Consider the following 19,303-nt stretch of genomic DNA (forward strand, 5'->3'; position numbering starts at 1 on the left):
GCTTGTTGTCTGTTAAACCAATCATTATCTCAGAATATCTGCTAGATTCATTATTATTGTCGGTTACATTATATTCGACAAGTATTGAACTGATCACTGACCCAATTTGACAGAATATTTTTTGATTAATGGCAGGGGTTACGAAGTAATAGGCTTGGATTATAATAGTACCATTTCAATATACATATCTACATACTTTTAAGAGGAAGCTACAAGCCAAAAATATGTATATTCTTGGTATACCTTATATTGTAGGTAATAGGTATTAAAATATCTTGACAAATGGAGTCTAGAAACGTTCGATTTCAAACAAAAAACTGGTTTTTATTTTGTAAATAATTTTATAAGAAAGCAAAAAAGTTAATCAAGTGGAACTGTCATAGATAATCTTAGCTATAATACTGTATTTTTTTAAAGTTGTGCGTTTGTGCGTTCTGTTGAAAAAATATTTTTTTAGTTGTTTACATTTATATTTTTTTGAGTAATTTATTATTTTTATTTATATTCTACTCAAGCGAACCGATAGGAAAACCTTCAATTTATATAAAGCATATTTTTTGGTATTCATAATGTACACCAATCCGTTATGAGGATTAATCAAAATAGTGATTTGGCATTAAGCTTCGCCTTAAACATATTTAATTAGGATATAAAGAAATTCTTGTTTACCCTAAATTGCAATAATGTAAATGTTGACGCAACTATATGCTTCTCCCTCAAACATTCTAAGCTGCCGCATTCCCCCACCCAACCTGTTACTCAATTACCTGCCCCTGTCTGATATTGTGGATTACAATTAATTATACATAGTCACCCTATTAAGAAAACCTGTGCCGTGTACCTTTTAAGTGACTCAGTGCGTTTTATCTCAGTAATTATTAGGAATACGAAAATAAATTCAGTAAGTAAATTATACCAACTTTTGTGTCCTACAAAAAAAAATATTGTAGGACACACCATTCAAGAGTTATTTAGCGAAAACCTAAAATAGTGGCACCAATCAACACCGATTAGTCAGAAAAATCAGATTTTTATTTACGACTTTATTTAGATACATTCGACATACCAAAAACATACGACAACCAATACACATCTTTATTTTGTAAATAATATTTTTTATCTGTGGTAGTGACGACCTCGATGGCAAAAAAAAATGTAGAGCTGTATAAGTAAAAACTGCATAATATACACAATGTCCAGAAACTCGCAGTCGAAACCAAGAAAATTAATATATGATCTTATACTTTCTGTATATATTTTGTAAAACTTTGGACAGTTTTTTTGTCAACCAGATGTTGTAAATACTTTTGGAGACGTGTCTATGCTTCGAAGCATTTTAAAAGGCATTTAAAGGCTGATATTATCGGACTAACTAGACCAAAAAAATATTATTTCCAACTTTTTTTTGTGTGAATTTTATCGTAAACGAAAGCTTAAATAAAAAAAATTTAGTACCACAAATTTGACTCCTGTGCTAAGAATTTCCCGACAAAGTGTAAAGTAAAAGATTTTGCTGAAGATTTACTAACAGAATTACATCGACTTTACACATTACAATCGCGACTTTAAATTTCCCGTGGAAAAGCGTGTTGAAAGCAGGGAATAAGTCTTTTAGGTGTGTTGATTTATTTTAATGATTTGAATCCACCCAGCCGCAACCGTAAGCTTCCTTTTTCCAATCGGTGGGGCTTAAGCAGCACTTCCCACGAAGCTCTACTATAATTATTCATAACAGAATCTCCGATTTTAAACAGTTTTTCTCTTATAAATTATCTAAGAAAACTGTAAGAAAACTGAATGCTGTATAAATGAGATCACTTAGACGATCGTGTGAGAAATGTGGAGATCCGCAAATAATGCAAAGCTGATGTAAGCGTAATGAGTAAGATTAAGAAAGGGATGCTCAGATAGTTATATATGACGCAAATATGGATGGTAGACACAGTATGTCTATGATGGTAGAAGAAGTTAGGGACGCCCGAGGAAGACATAACGCAATCAAGTGAATCAGATAATTGAGTCGGGTCAAGTCAAGAGTTAGAATAATAGAAGCGTATGTATGAATGTGAATGAGGCTAGGAGTGTGTGCCAAGACAGAGTTTTTTTATTTTATTTTTTAACACCAGCTTAACTTTTTTAACAAATATATGGAAGTAAGAAATATTTGTTCGCTGTTATTTTAGAAATGAGTGGTCAACATCATTAATTTCAATAATAATGACCATCATTCAATATTAAATAGCAGCCACAAAACGGAAGCCGCGGGATTATGCCCCTGGGGCCTGCCAGATAGCTAGGCCCCACTAGGGCTTCGCCCATTTTCCCATTGGTACTGTCTGCCCGGGGGGTTAAATAATTCATCGCGTACACCGACTTTCGCGCCTGAACAGAAGTTGTCTCTTGTATGGATTCGTCTACGATATCCAACACTGAACAGATAATTTCCTGGAAGTGGGATCCACACACAGACATAGGAATTAATAGACGAGAAGATAAGGGCGAGGGGTAAAATCAACTGTTGAAGAACGAAGGGGGTTAAGCTGACTGTGATTCGTCAATAAATCAATCTGACAGTAAATAGGCATCTCGCATTATAATATCACCATTTAGTTCTTAAAAGTAAAATCTGCATTTAAATGAATAGACATTTTTACATGGGAGCGCAAATTACTCGCCACGTTATGAACTAATTTGCGAAGTCCAAATTCGTCAAAGTAAATTTCTTCTGTTTGCAGAGTCGTAGTTAGTTTCAGAGTATTTAGTTAAGACACTTTTATAAATGTTCATAATTTACTTCCCAGCAACCAACCAGCTTTGTGTTTCGCGTCCAGACGTTTCTCGATGTGATAGTAACAACTGATTCATATTATACGATGTGAATATGCTTAAAATAAAGTAAAATAATGCTTATATATGGAATGTAATACGACAATTGGGTTTATTCTCTTTTTCACATCTATTTTTACAAGTTTTCATAGTACAAGTCAACATTTTGCCGTGTTATTTCGTAAAATGAACCGATGATGCCTCGACCATAGTTCGCACAAGAATGATGACGTCACGTTTTCAAATTTCATTTGAGGCCATACGCGAGCCCAGCCGGCCCAATGGAACCGGTATGGGGAGTGGGGATAATACGCTTTTAATCACTTAGGGCAGGTCTACTAATATTCATATGTCTATGGATCCACACTAATTTGAAAGAATATGCTGAATTTTTACATAAGATATTTTTACAGCGTCTACGTCCCAGACAGACCAATGAAATTGATTATGTGTTCAAGAAACAACTTCGATATTTTTAAAAGTTTGATCAATTCCACCTGAAGTAAGGGGAAATGTATCTTACTTCAAAAACACGTGATTTATAATTTTCGGAAATATTAATTAACTGTTCAAAATAAGACAAGATGCTTATTGATTGTTGAAAATAATAATTGTAATATTTGGATGATTTGTATAGCGCCGTTTTTGGGAAAAAAAATCATCTCAGAGGCGCTGTAAAAACACATAATATATTTCTACAATGATCTATCTTATTACTAAAAAACTATTGTCAACTTATGGCTAACAGATTGGATTTACCGGTTCGTCGAACACAAATACTTGTTCCATAATGTCTACACTAGAAAATAGTGACACAAGCGAGAAACTGGAGAATCCCGTATAAAAATAAAAATATTTAGTTTTTATGCACTTTAAAATTTTTCGGAAACTACTGGGTTAGTATAAAAAGTAACGAAAATGAATAAATGTATTTAAAAGTAAACTAAAAAACACGGCTGAGAGAACAAAGTAATAATCAACTTAAAAACATTATGAAGACGATGTAAAGACAACTTGAAAGTAAATACAACAGTTTAAAAAATTACAGTCCGCCTCCGAACAGGAAACCCTAGTGAGGACTGTGAAAAAATTGAATTTATACTTTATACCTACATCATGTACATTACCACCGAAACAATTTTTTTAATGATAAACCAATGTTTATAAGATAAGGTTTTTTTATGCGTAGCACAAATGATAACAAATTATTGCTTATTATAATTTGTTATCCTTTGTGCTACGCATAAAAACCTTGTCTTATAAACATTAGATGTCATTAAAAAAAATAACAAATGTAGATACAATATGTGTCGACGCCATCTAGTGGGATTTTAGCACTGACAAAAAAATTCCTACAAAATAAAGTTGGTTGTTTACAGGTGAAAAAATATAATAAGTAGTAATTGTTGATTGAAAGTACTAGTAAATTTTGAATTATTTGGCGTATTGGAAATAAGCTGACGTAGCTCAGTGGTCTGAAAGTACTTTACCGGACATCAGAAGGCGCGGGTTCAATTATCGTCGGCGGCATTTATTTTACTCGGGAGATATTTTAAATTTGAATGGATATTTCAGGCGACTTGCTTATAATAATTTAAAACTAATTAAATTATTAATTATTAATAAAAACACAACATTATTGGATCCCGGTCTACACCTCAGCACATTTTAAATGACGATTAACAGTGATGCAAATTCACCAGTTTCCCACTTGTACCACTAGTTTCCGAACACCATGTACATTTAAATTGTTCAATAAGAAAAAAATAAAAGCTTACAATACAATTTTACGAGAATGCCCTGTATACATTGATGTTTTTTATTTAGATGAGACACGAGGAGAAAAATAGGTTCCACCTTTTTACCTCCAATTGACCTCCAACACTCCCAACCAACGGTCCAACTAAAACTATCGAATTCGGTCTACGCGCACCGCTTATCGCGTTCTAATAGTGGAACACGTTTTGACGAGATATTAGTATGTAATAGCTCCTCTAATTGTATAGCCGTTTATTTTATTTTGTCGTAAGTAGAGTTTTCTTTCTACTTTCTGCTTCCTTCTTCACAAAATTATGCATGTTATAATTGATATTGTTTTGACATCACTTGTGTTTTTCTTTTATTCGGGAAAGTTTCGCTATGCATGTATTATTTTCTAAATGGTATATTAAAGCCACGGACCGCTAGCCTAGGTTGACCTCATCTTCGCTGATGACTTTGCCGCGGGCATGGCCGAATGTGAAATCTCGCAGCCTCTCACAGCGCTGGACCGGTGCGTGGACCGGCCGGAGATTTCAGCTAACAAGACGCAAACAACCTGTTACTGGGAGACTAGCAACTAAAACCTAGATATAGTCGTCGGTTTCTGTCGTTTACTGTACTGACAGCGAATCGCCAATCATCTGAATCATTTACTGAATTTCTATCCAAAAAATACGACGAGCTAATATCGCTACACTTGGAATTGGGTAAAAAACTAAAAGAAAACGAGAACAAACTTAATGAAGTTATAAACAAAAATACATACCTAGAAAAATGTAACAAAGCACTGGAATATAGGATTCAAGAGATTGAACAAGCAGAAAAAAACTGTAATATTGAATTGTTTGGTCTGGAAATGAAAAAAAAATGAAAACGTTGAAATACCCATTAAAAAAATTGCGGAAAAACTAAACACCAATTGCGACAACATTGAAAAAATTTGGAGACTTCCGAATAGAACAGACTCCAAACCGGCTAATGTAATAGTGAAGTTCTTACGTCAAAAATACCGAGACGAGTGGTTACAAAAAAAGAAAATCATACTGACAAACAATGATATATACCAAAATGGAAATAATGGCCGAATTTACATCAACGAAAATCTCACTAAAGAAAAAAAAGACCTCCTGTACATCACAAAACAAAAAATGAAAACAAAATTTAAATATATATGGGTTCAAAATGCAAAAATATTAGTAAGAAGTGAAGGTGAAGGCAAAATCATCCACATCAAAAATGAGAGTGATATAAACAGATATATTTAACAATAAAATAAAAACACCTTTTGACCAGGAACACTTATTTTATCAGTTATAAATTCACGTCATGGAAGATTCAACACCATTTCAAACTCATAAATTTATAAAATGCTATAATTTGGATAGCTGGATAAATGATACAACGATCAAAATGAGGTTTGTGGCTATTCACCTAAATATAAGATCACTAAAAAAGAATTTTAATTCATTTATTGCACAAATTAATGACGTTCTGCAGTTTATTGACGTAATCTTTCTAACGGAAATAAATACTAAAAACGAAACAATATCTATGTTCAATATTCCAAACTTCATCGCGATTGCAAATACTCGAGAAAAAAGAAGAGGAGGAGGACTTATCATGTACTTATAAAACCATCATACTTTTAAAGAAACAAACAATTCTTTTAAAAGCTGCGAGACAATCTGCGGGGAAATAACCACTGTTTGTCAAGATATCATAAACATCCTTGCAATATATCGTCCGCCGAGCAGCAACAAGAATATATATCTGAAGGAACTAAAGCAAATATTACAAATGACCTCATCTGATTCAAATTACTTGTACTGTGGTGACATTAACCTGAACTTATTGGATACCAAAAATAGTGCAATTACAGAATATCAAAATCTACTCAGTGAAAATGGTTTAGAAAGTGTAATATTAGATGTGACCCGGGATGAAATATTAAACGGTAAAAATGTTTATTCATGTATCGACCATATTGCAATACGTAACCGTTGTAACACTGTATTTTCATGTATTGTAACTAACAAAATATCCGACCATTATATAACAGGAGTAGAAATCGGGAAAGAGGTACTTACAAAGGATTTAAATAAAAAAAGGGAAATCATTGATAGTAAAATGGTATATTCTAAATTAAAACTAGTAAATTGGGGAAAACTATTACAAACTGAATGTCCCTCAGAACTGTACTATAGTTTGAAAAATATATTTGATAATATTTATTCGTCCTCGAAGAAAGAAGTATCATTTGTAAATAATCTTAGGCACAGCAATCCGTGGGTTACTGAAGAAATCAAGAACATGATTAAAAAAAGAGATTATCTTTACCGAAAATGTAAGAATAGCCCAAATAACCCGGTATTTCGTTTAGAATATACTAGACATAGAAACAAAACAAACAAACATATTAATATTACTAAAAACGCATTCCACAAAAATGTAATAAATAGCTTAAACGGAAACCCGAGGAAACTCTGGGACGAAATAAACAAACTAATAGGAAAACCTAAACAAAATTTAGATAAAATAATCCTTCAACATATGGGAAATCAAGGAGACACAAAATTTTTATGCGATAAATTTGCTACAACATTCGTAAATGAAATAAAAGACATTAGACACAATTGTACTACAAAATTCCTAGATCGTAACATGTATACAACTCCTGCTATTATGTCAATGAGATTTAGACCTGTAACAGAAAAAAATATAAAAAAAATAATTAATGATATGGATATTAAAAAGTCAGAAGGCAACGACCAAATAAAAATTAAAGACCTGAAGTTAATTGCCGATAATATAATTCCAGTCCTTACTAAATTAATTAACCTTTGTGTAAATAAAAGCATCATGCCTGACGAACTTAAAACATCCATCATCAGACCTATTTATAAATCAGGAAATCACAAAGATTTCACAAACTATCGACCAATTGCGATTCTCTCGTGTATTGATAAAATTATTGAAAGAGCTATTTTTAACCAAATACAATTTTTTATAGAAAAAAACAGAATCATAAATCCCATACAGTACGGATTTCAAAAAGAAAAAAGTACTACACAATTACTTTCTAATTTCACTGACCACATAAATTGTCATTTAAATGAAAAATATTACGTTGGTATAATTTTTATAGACTTTAAAAAGGCCTTTGACACATTGGACCATCAAACATTACTAAAGGCAATGGAAGAATGTGGTATTAGAGGTCCTTTAAATAAAATGTTTAAAAATTATCTGTTAAATAGAAAAATTAAAGTTAAAATTGACGGAATTTACAGTGATGAAATTAATGTTAACAGACACTGGAGTAGCAACAGGGTCGATATCGGGACCTACGTGTTATTTAATGCAAGTAAACAGTTTACCTAACGTAATAAAACGTTGTAAATGTTACATGTTTGCAGATGATACTTGCATCATATGTGCTGACAGAAATCTACAGAAAATTGAGGAATTTTTACAAACAGACCTAAATAACATAATTAAATGGTCCCACGACAATGGAATTATTATTAACGCAAAAAAAAACAAAATATATGCTTATACACTCTCCATATGCAAGTTGTCAGGATAAAGAACTGCATATAAAAAGTCATTCATACGATTGTTTTCACACAAAAAACCAATCTCTGCCATGTAAATGCCCAAACATAGAAAAAGTTCACCAATATACATACCTTGGTCTTACAATAGATGTCAATTTTAACTGGTCAAATCACATTGAAAATGTATGTAATAGATTAAGATCCATATTAGGGAAATTTTATCACCTAAAAAACTTTGTCAATAAAAATATATTATACTGTATATATAATGCATTAGCGGAATCAATTATAGGATACGGAGTAAATAGTTACGGATTAACGTATAAAACGTACTTAAATAAAATAGAACAATTACAAATCCGTTTCCTAAAATTGATATCAGGCAAAAAAAAAATACAATTATGTGTAGGCGATTATAAAAAAATGTTTTCTTTGTGTAATGTGCTCTCTATACATAGTAGGATAGATTACCAACTAACGCTAGATGAATTCTGGAATACAGAATTCAAAAAACCTGTAAACCATAACTACCCTACTAGGCATAGAGAAGCACAAATGTTTATTATTAAAATATCGCAAAATGTATACGGAGATAGAACAAAAAGACATAAAATTCCGGAATTGTTTAACACATTACCAGAAGATATTAAAAATGAGACATGTCATTCAAAAATAAAAACGAAAATTAGATCGTTCTACCTCCGTCAAACATAAAAACAATTAATATTGTGGTAACAAGATATCAAGTTGAAATTAAATATATTGTTATAAGCTAATAAATAGAAAAAGTGAGAGATTTCTTACAATTAAACTGATTGATCAGTTTTGTAAGATCTAAGTAAGAGAAAATAATGTACAAATAAAAAAAAAAAACTGAATAAAAAAAAAAAAAAAAAAAAAAAAAAATCAAAAATACTCATTTCAGTCTGCCTGTTCTCTGGTTCGATGAACTCTAAAAATGGCACTTCTTTGAATTTAAGTACACCGAGAATAAATGATTAGTATTATATATATTGACGAAATAGATTCCTTTTTTACTAAAAGTTTAACAGGAAACCTATTGATTCATGCGTTAAGGGTCTGCAGTCCCGTTTTTAACCAGATTACACATAACTTGAAGATAATCTTAATAAATTAGCAAATTTAATATCAGTATATTGTGTCATTTTTTAAATTGGATGTGATTGTAATAAACCGACAAATCGATAAAGTTCCTGAGTATAACTCTGGTTCAATGAACTCTAGAACTCAGATTTGCTTTGAATATAAGTGTCGTTTTGAAAAGTAGAACTGTCGACAAATCGATAAAGTTCCTGAGTACATTACTGTAACAATTTTTTTTTCTAGATTAAAAAAAATCTTCAAGTACCCACAATTATTTTAAAAGTCAATTCTACACAAATTTGTATTTCTTTTGTTTAAATTTCTTCGGGTTAGATAATCATGACAAGCAAAGTCGGGAATCTTTTTTTTTTCAAGTACTAACTATTAACTATACTAAGTACTAAAGCACAGTAAATTATTGATTCTACATGATAGTTGAAGTAAAAAAGATATCCAACTGTTTCGAAATTATATTTTAATCCTAAAAAATAAAATTCAAAGAAATTTTTTTTCCATACAAATAACTAAATTTAACTTTTATTTTCAATTCAACCTTCAAACGTTGGAATTCCGAAAAAAGGTAATTTAAATATTTTTATCTGTACCGCAAATAATGTAGAATCACCTTCCGAAGTTAATGCACTTAACCCCCCGACACTTGTTTTTATCAAGACCGATAAAAATGATAAAGATAATTTGAAGTCGTCACGATTACGATTCGAGGGTAAATCTTAAATCGCATTGACTACTAAAAGGATGCGCTTACGTGATTCTTCGCTTACCTGCCCACTGCCGATCACCATTATGACCTGATTAATATTGAATTCTAGTAGGTAGGTACCCGGTGCAGGATTACCCAACACAATCGATTAGTGCGGGAAGGTAAGGGTCAATCTATTGTTGATATCAGATTTTATCGAAATCGTGTGAATATCGCATTCTCAAATCAATGGGATATTTTCACAAACTATGAATAACGATTTATGTGTGGAAGATATAAGCATTACGTTTCTGATTCTGATCATTCTACTAAAAATGTTTTATTTCAAGATTTTCATTAATTTTCACTGATGTTAAAACACACATTCCGAAACGTTTCCAACTGGCAACAACGTCATTATGACACAAAAATCGCCAATGTCTGGTAAGATGGCTGTCACCAACGTCACCCGGCGTGACGACAACATCGTTCATACAAAATATTGTAATGAATTCATAGATAGTAATTGTATTTCTTAATCCTCCTCACTAGGGTGTCCTGTGCTGAGGTGGACTAAAGTTATCTAGTCCTCCTCACTAGGGTGTCCTGTGCTGAGGTGGACTATAGTTATCTAGTCCTTCTCACCAGGGTGTCCCTGTGCTGAGGTGGAATAAAGTTATCTAGTCCTCCTCACTAGGGTGTCCTGTGCTGAGGTGGACTATAGTTATCTAGTCCTTCTCACCAGGGTGTCCTGTGCTGAGGTGGACTAAAGTTATCTAGTCCTCCTCACTAGGGTGTCCTGTGCTGAGGTGGACTATAGTTATCTAGTCCTTCTCACTAGGGTGTCCTGTGCTGAGGTGGACTAAAGTTATCTAGTCCTCCTCACTAGGGTGTCCTGTGCTGAGGTGGACTATAGTTATCTAGTCCTTCTCACTAGGGTGTCCTGTGCTGAGGTGGAATAAAGTTATCTAGCCCTCCTCACTAGGGTGTCCTGTGCTGAGGTGGACTAAAGTTATCTAGTCCTCCTCACTAGGGTGTCCTGTGCTGAGGTGGACTATAGTTATCTAGTCCTTCTCACCAGGGTGTCCTGTGCTGAGGTGGAATAAAGTTATCTAGTTCTCTTAACTAGGGTGTCCTGTGCTGAGGTGGAATAAAGTTATCTAGTTCTCCTCACTAGGGTGTCCGGTGCTGAGGTAGACTAAAGTTATCTAGTTCTATTGTATTTCTTATTCCTCCTCAATAGAGTGTCCTGTGCTGAGGTAGACTAAAGTTATCTAGTTCTATTGTATTTCTTATTCCTCCTCACTAGGGTGTCCTGTGCTGAGGTAGACTAAAGTTATCTAGTTCTATTGTATTTCTTATTCCTCCTCACTAGGGTGTCCTGTGCTGAGGTAGACTAAAGTTATATAGTTCTATTTTAGTTGTCTTCTACGTCGTTTTTAATTTTTTTCATAGCTTTTAATGACTTTATACCGCTTTTTAAAGATTGATTTGATTTGTCACTGTGTTGACGTTATTATCATGTACTCGCGTGATCATTACACTTTGTGTGCATCCGGACAAGTGTGCATTCAGTGTCTACAAATACGACAAGTGTTTATACAGTCCATGTCTGGAATGGCCGTTTCTCTCCAACACTATAGGAGGACAACACTATAGCTGTTCTAAATTAACTTTACAACAATGTCATTGGAACAGCTATTTTTATAATGACAATAAATAGACCACAAATTTAGTGGCATCTTACTTCTACAGGCATAAAAATAATGAAAAACTTAAGCTGATGATGATCATATTATGCTATATTGCCAATATGATGAAGCAAGTATTTTAGAAATCGTTTAGTGAATATATTATGTTTTTTATGGGAAGTTTTTGTAACCGATTTGAATACTTGCTTGCTTATGAAATGTAAAACGTTATTTAAATTCTAACAACCACAGTAATACAATTAATAATTAATGCACAAACAATAGTTTGATAACATTGAATTGCTGTATAAAAAAACTATCCAGAAGTTAAAAAAAGATATACATATATGTATATTTTATGCACAAAGATATTTCCTCCTCCTTTTAGCCTATCGTCTAATGTAAAGCAGGTAGATATCGGTTTGGATTAGTTCAACTCTTTCTCGTAAATTATAAAACACACTGTAGGATAACCACTCGATCATTTATGGTCACATTTTGCACTATTTGTAATCGTCCGCTGGCCAATATGTGGCCAATTTGAAGAGATATTTTTATTTTTACATTTATATATTATAGGAATTATTTCAAAAGTACCCGCGCGTTTGAATATTGTTCTTATTAAGTGATTTATTTTTGTCTGGCCGTGCATTAAAAGAATGCGATAAGAAAAATGTCAGTTTTGGAAAATATAAGAAGCTGGTTCCTTTTACTTTCAAACCATTACAAGGATAAGAGGAAATAATAAGAAAGCGATATTTTGGAAAGCAAAGCATCTTATGGTTCAATACTTAGAATTCTTCCCGATATCTAAATATCCCGGGGTTCAAATCCCGATCACAGTTTGGGAGGTAAGTATGGGTACCATTAGTTGGTTAACCAACACCTCTGCCGTAGGTCATCCTAAGTGTTTAGCTATTTGATTTGTGATTTAGCAGTAGTGAGGTGAGGTTTGTTTAGGTCTCGGTAGAGGAAGGGGGAGGTCGGTTGACTAAGACTCTTTGACCTCTCTTGAGTCTCTAGACCAACGCAATGCATTACAACGCATTGGGAGGAATGAATTCATAGGCCACTCCTGGACACACTGACCCCCAGATGCTTACCAACACCTCATACCTTTTTCTTCCTAGTACATCCTCTCCTTCCTTTACCATCCACACAGAATCCCCAAAGATAACATACTCGTAGGCCCTGAAGGAAATTGTTTTCCTAAGGGCCATCTGTGTGGTTAGTGTAAAAAATTAGCCATTAAAAAGTTTGTTTTACTATTATAAAAGTTTTGACATAGTTGCGCCATCTCTTTCAAAAGATCAAAAGATTTTTTGGTTTGACTGAGGAGTGAACCCTCCTCCCCAGAGACTGGAGTAAACCGCACTAACAACTGCGCAAAATCCCGATTGGGCAGAACCGACGTTTATTTAGTATATTTACTGGCATAATGTCATCCAATTTCAGAGAAAATGCGTTTGCACCGCGTGTGTGTGCGTGATTGCCACCTTCCAAGATTAACATTAATTCACGAAACCAAAATCCAAATTCAAAAAGATATACTTTGAAAATAAATGATGCGTAAGATTTGATTATTTAATTTTTAATATAGCAGATAAAAAGCATATAATCTGGATATGGCTTGTTTTCAATGCAGTCTTCTGAATATTGAGTATTGAATAAAATCCCAATAGCAAGTGACCTTTTGATGTTTCCTTCGTTCGGTTTCTATCAAGTTTTACTGCAAATAAATAATTATGACGCTGGTGCTTTTAGCCGAAGATGCAGTTAAGTTACCACAATGTCGAGATGAATCATGAAATTAAAGAATGTTCGGACAAGAGAGAGAAAGGCTATTTTCAAGGCTGTTATTTTCCCATTGAAGGTGCGATGAGATGATTTACTGATGCTATCAAAGGATTCCAATTATACGTTGACCGGATATTTATCAATTTTATTACTGTTTATAAAATGAAACTTGCTGTCGGTGAATAAACGGTTCTTCACGACACCAATAATGATCATAAAATTAAAATGATAATTATCATTAATTTCAATGTTTACATTTTCTCTGTCGACCGAACAAATTGATTAGGTGATTTTTGCAAACCGTTTCAACATCGCAAAAAAAACGATGGAAAATGTTCAATAAGTTTCGCTGTTTATAATTTTTTCAAATTTTAATTTGGTTAACAGCTGCTAAAATGTGATTATTTCCCATTTTATTATTTTTATTTTTGAATGTAGGCTCAATTTAAAAGTTACCAATATTATCCTCAATCTGGCGTAATAAAGGTTTGCTAAATACATATATGATTTACAACAAAGCGTTCATGTTTATTTTTACAGAAATAAGATAATTTTATTGAAATAAGCCGACGTAGCTCAGCGGTCCAGAGCACCTGACCAGACATCAGAATGTGCGGGTTCAACTCCCGTCGCGAGGCATTTATTTTATTTCATTTATGTTATGTACTATACACTTATTACTGTACTCCTGAATAACATATCTATAACAATGGCTTATGAGATTAGTAGTTAGAGTGTTGTCCCGGTAAGTCATGGGTCATGAGTTCGATTCCCAGTTGCGACGTTTCATTTTGTTTTCTGTGTCTTTTCTGTTGCGAGTTTAATTTAGATTTATTAATTTTATCTTTTTCTTCAATGGTGATGTGTAACCTTCAAAAGTTGTTCCAATGAGTTGAATTGTAATAATGTCTTAATGATTTTGTTTAGTGGCAACACGTAATCACGAGTTGAGATACATTTGCATTCATTACTCCGATTTTTAAAAGTATTCAACGATCAAAACATCACACAATATAAATATACAAACACGTAATCGTACGTCTATTAATAAGTCACGACTGTAGTTTACACGAATAGTTCAGCCCGAGTTGGTGTGGGAGAGGCGATCCTGTGCAGAACTAGACTGTGAAATGAGAGCGTAGGAGTTGAGGAATTTTATCAAGCTGATGAAATAAAGGTGGAAATACTCATAAGTGATTAATGTACTGCTAATTGTAAACTTGGAGAACGCGAAACAATAAACACTACTTCATTGTAGATCACAGACTTACTAAATAAGTTCGAACTTTGGACACATTTGGACATAAAAAATAAATTATTCCAGTCTGTGCTGGAAACTACAGTCTATAGCTTCGACGAAATGCCGTCCTAAAATTTGCAGTCTTTTAACCCGTTGGATCGAGACAAAAAATATCATGTTGTCAAATATTCCTGCTTGATTTTCAATTTCGAATAGATTCGCTGATTTTGAATGTATCCCAAAACGAAATACTTTTTTTGAAAGTAGATGAAGGAAACTTTCAGAATTTAATATTACAAACGCAAGTTATAAGATTTGATTTTTTAACGCAAGCATCGCTTAAGTATTTTAAACGCTTACCGGCGTTTTTATTAAACCTTATTAATTGAGCGAAGTGAATTCGTGTTTTGACTCGACCGCTTTGCATTTCGTCTGTCTGTAAATTTGTTAAATAATTAAATCCTGTCAAGATGATAGCCGTGTTTGATATTCCGCAAGAGCGCATGAGTGTGCGAGCTGTCAAGTTGGAGTAATCAACATCGCGAAGTCTACTGTTTACAGAACTACTAGTTTACCAATTATACGAAACTAAAAAACTCATTTAGTTAAACAGACGTAGAGGTACCATAAACTCTATTGACACTTCACTTTTTCGTTTTATTAAAAAATGAATAAAAAACGACAGACAGGGATAGTAACTTGTTAATGTGATTGTTACACACCAACAAACTAGGTAGTGAATCATGTCCACAAATCTTATGGTACTAATAAGAAAGTCGTGATAGTCATCTGCAGTCATCCATTCGTATTGACTGTGGTTTGGTAAAACCCTTCAAGCCACAAAATGAAAAGTTTACAGGAGACGATGACCACGAATATTTACGGATTCATAAAACTAATTAAAAACCTTGAAGTTTGTATGAAAGTGGTTATTTGTTTTCAATATGTTCATGTTATTATTGCCATTATATTAAAAGATTTGAGCGTTTAGAAATTAAATAAGCAAAATTTTCTTTACCATGCTGTACTTAAAAACTATTCTATATAAAACCATTGAAAAGATAAATTTCCAATAATTGAACCTGAAGGGTTTGACTAAAACACAGTTGACATGTTCGTGGACAATTTATACCCCACGACAGTATGTTTCAAATAACTTATTGTCATTTTTTGTGATGTTATTATACTATCCCTTTTTATTTTTTAAATTTTTAAATAAATTTAAAATAAATCAAATTTAATAATGTTATAATAATTATTAAGTTCTGCAAGTATTTCTGTTATTTTTACAGTTTTTAATGTGACAGCTGTTTCGGCTTTTGAGGCCATTATCAAACTGTGGATATGTCCACACGGTGAAGACTTTGATAATGGCCTCAAAAGCCGAAACAGCTGTCACATTAAAAACTGTAAAAATAACAGAAATACTTGCAGAACTTAATAATTATTATAACATTATTAAATTTTTTTATTTTAAATTTATTTAAAAATTAAATGGAGTTCTACGAATTAAACACCAAAACAATAAATATCCCTTTTTAAGTGACAATGCACTACCGTTATTTGGAGCCAATGAGGTCATGTCTCATGTCTCCCCCAATCATTGAATGTTGAATAGCAGAAGTATCCTAAGACAAGAAGAAGAAACAAAAAAAGGAAGTATGCTAGTACTAGGCACATTTGACAACAAACCACAGCTTAAGTCTTTTGAAGCAACATTTGATCTAAAATAGTGGTCTCTATCACAACGATACTGCATGTTTTCGAGTTTTTAACATGAGAACCCCAATCATAGAGCCGAAGATTTTACCACTTAGCCAGAGAGATAGAGATGGCCGAGCAGTAAGTTTTGACGATTCACGACAATTCGTATGTTTACTATCAAAAGCTATCTAAGATGTGGAGAATTCTTAGTCAAAGACTCTACCAAAGAATCAATGGCATTGATTATGATTTATGAATTGAAGTGTTACAAACCTACAAATAACTATTAATATTGGAACTATTAACTTGACCGTGTCCCATAGCCAGAATGCGGCCAAGCCTTCTGAACTGGTTTTATGCAGCAACTGAATTGACTCAGATTTGCATGGGTCAGTTTCGAAATATTTCAGGCATTTTAATTGGCGAAACAAACCTTGACAGTGAGATAAGAGAACAAGCGGCGGTAACCTAATTCTTGGAGGAAAACAACACGACACGTAAACAGATGTAGAGTAAACGTAAACAGAAGGTACCTAACTACTGTGCATTTATGCTATTATTGACGGAAAATTACTGGTCGCTGGTTAATAAAATTAGCGCTTTGATACTGAGAATAGGCGCTTACGGCAATATTTCTCAGTAAATTAATGCTTATTTCACGAGTAAAATAAGTTTGTAAGATAGTGTAGTTAATTTCCTTAAAAGTTCTTTAGTTGACAATTTTACACTCGAAAAAAAGCTGTTTTAAATTTACAATTTCTTACAAAGGAAAATATGTTTAAAACGATATATTTTTTTTGTGTGAAACCGCACAACTGTTCCCGACCCTCTGGAGCAAGTGATACTACAGCATCTCCAATCGTGGTATGTTTTAAGGCTGAAGGTAATAGGAAGGGGCAGCAGATCGCAGAGTTATAGGAAGGTAAGAAAGTACCTGGCTATTCAAATCTGGCCACCAAACACGGCCAAATTAATTTCAAGCAACTTTTCAATTCTTGATGGTCTTACCTAACTAACTAACCTCTCCCCTTTTATTATCCCTTTAGAAAGATCTTTCCGATTCTACTTAAGGTTAGGCAATAGTCCTTATTATTAAATACTTTAGCGTTAACTGCGATTGCAGTTCTCTCGGATGACAGCGAAAAGTCGTTTATTTTAAGGTTAAGGACACTTCCTTATCCTTAAGTACGAGTAGAACCGAAATTGTCCCCCGGGTTGTGTTTACGACTCTCTTGTGGTCTTGAGATCTTAGGGCCTTCTAATACTGGGTGGTCTCGTAAAAACTAAAAACCGAAATAAAATACCCACTATCGGCCGTATCCAGTAAGTCATGGTTATATTGTCACAGTAGCCGAACACCGTATAATGAGCACCTATAGATTGTTCCTTTAACAATATCTAGATAAATCAACGATGCACTGCAATTCTTCAATGTCAATGTGTATAAAAGTTTGACTTCAGCACCGCGATCATAAATAAAATAGTAAATAGCCAACCACAGATAAACACGCTTTGGTGGAATAATGCATAAAGGATCTGCGAAGGTTCTCTGTATTCAAGGACATAGTCCGGCCTGGAATCCAAATGGCTTTCAAGAACCGATTGAGGATAAGCAAACAATAAAATAAACGTTAACGTACTTATTTATTTTTCGTTTCGGAGGGACGAGCTGGTTTGCAGATAGGACTGACAGAATATTCAATCGACTTACTTAAAAATACGCATTTAGCAATTGCTGCCTACGATTGCTCGACAAAAAAGGCTTGGCGGATCTTGGAATAAAAATGAAGAAATGTTTTTGAATAGATCAATTGATTTGTGTTGTGTTTTGTCAACTATAGTTTCTGTCTGTTCAAGTAAACTAGGGCTAGATTAAGGTTGACTTTAAAATAAAATAATGCCTTCTTTAATTAGTTACGACCACGCAAGTATATTTGTAATAATATTATTATCTAATTATTTAGATTGAAATTAATTATTTTCTAGCTGAATCCTCTGGTGGTGACACTAATTTTCCTCTTATTTTGAACTTCAAGTGTGCAAAATTTTATCAAGATGTATCAAAATTTTGCTTTAAGGATTGGAAAAGGGGATGGGGTGGTTTTTAGAAATCTCTCATAGACAGAGACCTTATTCTTGGTCAAGTGTTCAAAGATTCGTACAAAAATCAAATTCACGCCACCCGCCCGACACTGGCAATATACATAAAAATACATATAATATACATAAAATTACAGAAAATTTTATATCTACGTGTAGCCAAATGAAATATGTTTAATATAACTTCTGTATTTAGATGTTATAATGACGCAAGTACCCACATTATTGATTTAATAGATTACAACTTAATACATAAGCGGAATAAAAAAGTGTTTACTTATCGAAGTTGTGCCGCCGCACTTCCTACCAGCAGATGCTACATGATATTTCCATAGATTACAAGAAATACAAAAAGTGCAAAGCGGTTACTTGGCAACCGGAGACACATCTACAGTCTATATGCCGCCGTGGAACAAACAGCGTCGCAAGCGTTGCACACTGGGATTGTGAAAATAGCCCGCTGCACTTCGCGCTGTGCAGTCTATAGTCAACGGTCTACACTCACAGTACGCAGTGGCGCCTGAGTTGCACGTGGAACCCGGTGCACTGGACCAGAAAATGCAACGCGGAAATTTGATGCGACTCGAAATAAATTACAAAAATGTTTTACGTAGCGAGTACACGGAAAATCAGATTTCCAAGATTTTTATTGCATTTGACATGTTTACCATTATTTAATGTTCGCCTACCTTTGCAATACATGAAATGTGTTGTATTGATCTAACTTTGGGTTGTTTTTTTGTTAAAGAGAGCGACCCATTTCCATATCAGATTTGATATATTATCGATACTGATGAAAAAAAGCGCAGTACATATTTGTTTT

The 19,303-nt window shown here is 33.4% G+C and overlaps 1 protein-coding gene across 3 annotated transcripts in view; it reads right to left on the reverse strand.

Moving 5' to 3' along the window:
• The window catches only part of tfc (Brevican core protein triforce), a 317,295-nt gene that overhangs the window by 34,028 nt on the left and 263,964 nt on the right, over window positions 1-19,303 (reverse strand). The gene's annotated exons all lie outside the window — the stretch shown is intronic.

The sequence above is a fragment of the Hesperophylax consimilis genome, chromosome 7 (genome assembly GCF_061612785.1).
Source record: "Hesperophylax consimilis isolate HC1 chromosome 7, BYU_Hcon_1.0, whole genome shotgun sequence".
Taxonomy (NCBI): Eukaryota; Metazoa; Arthropoda; class Insecta; order Trichoptera; family Limnephilidae; genus Hesperophylax; species Hesperophylax consimilis.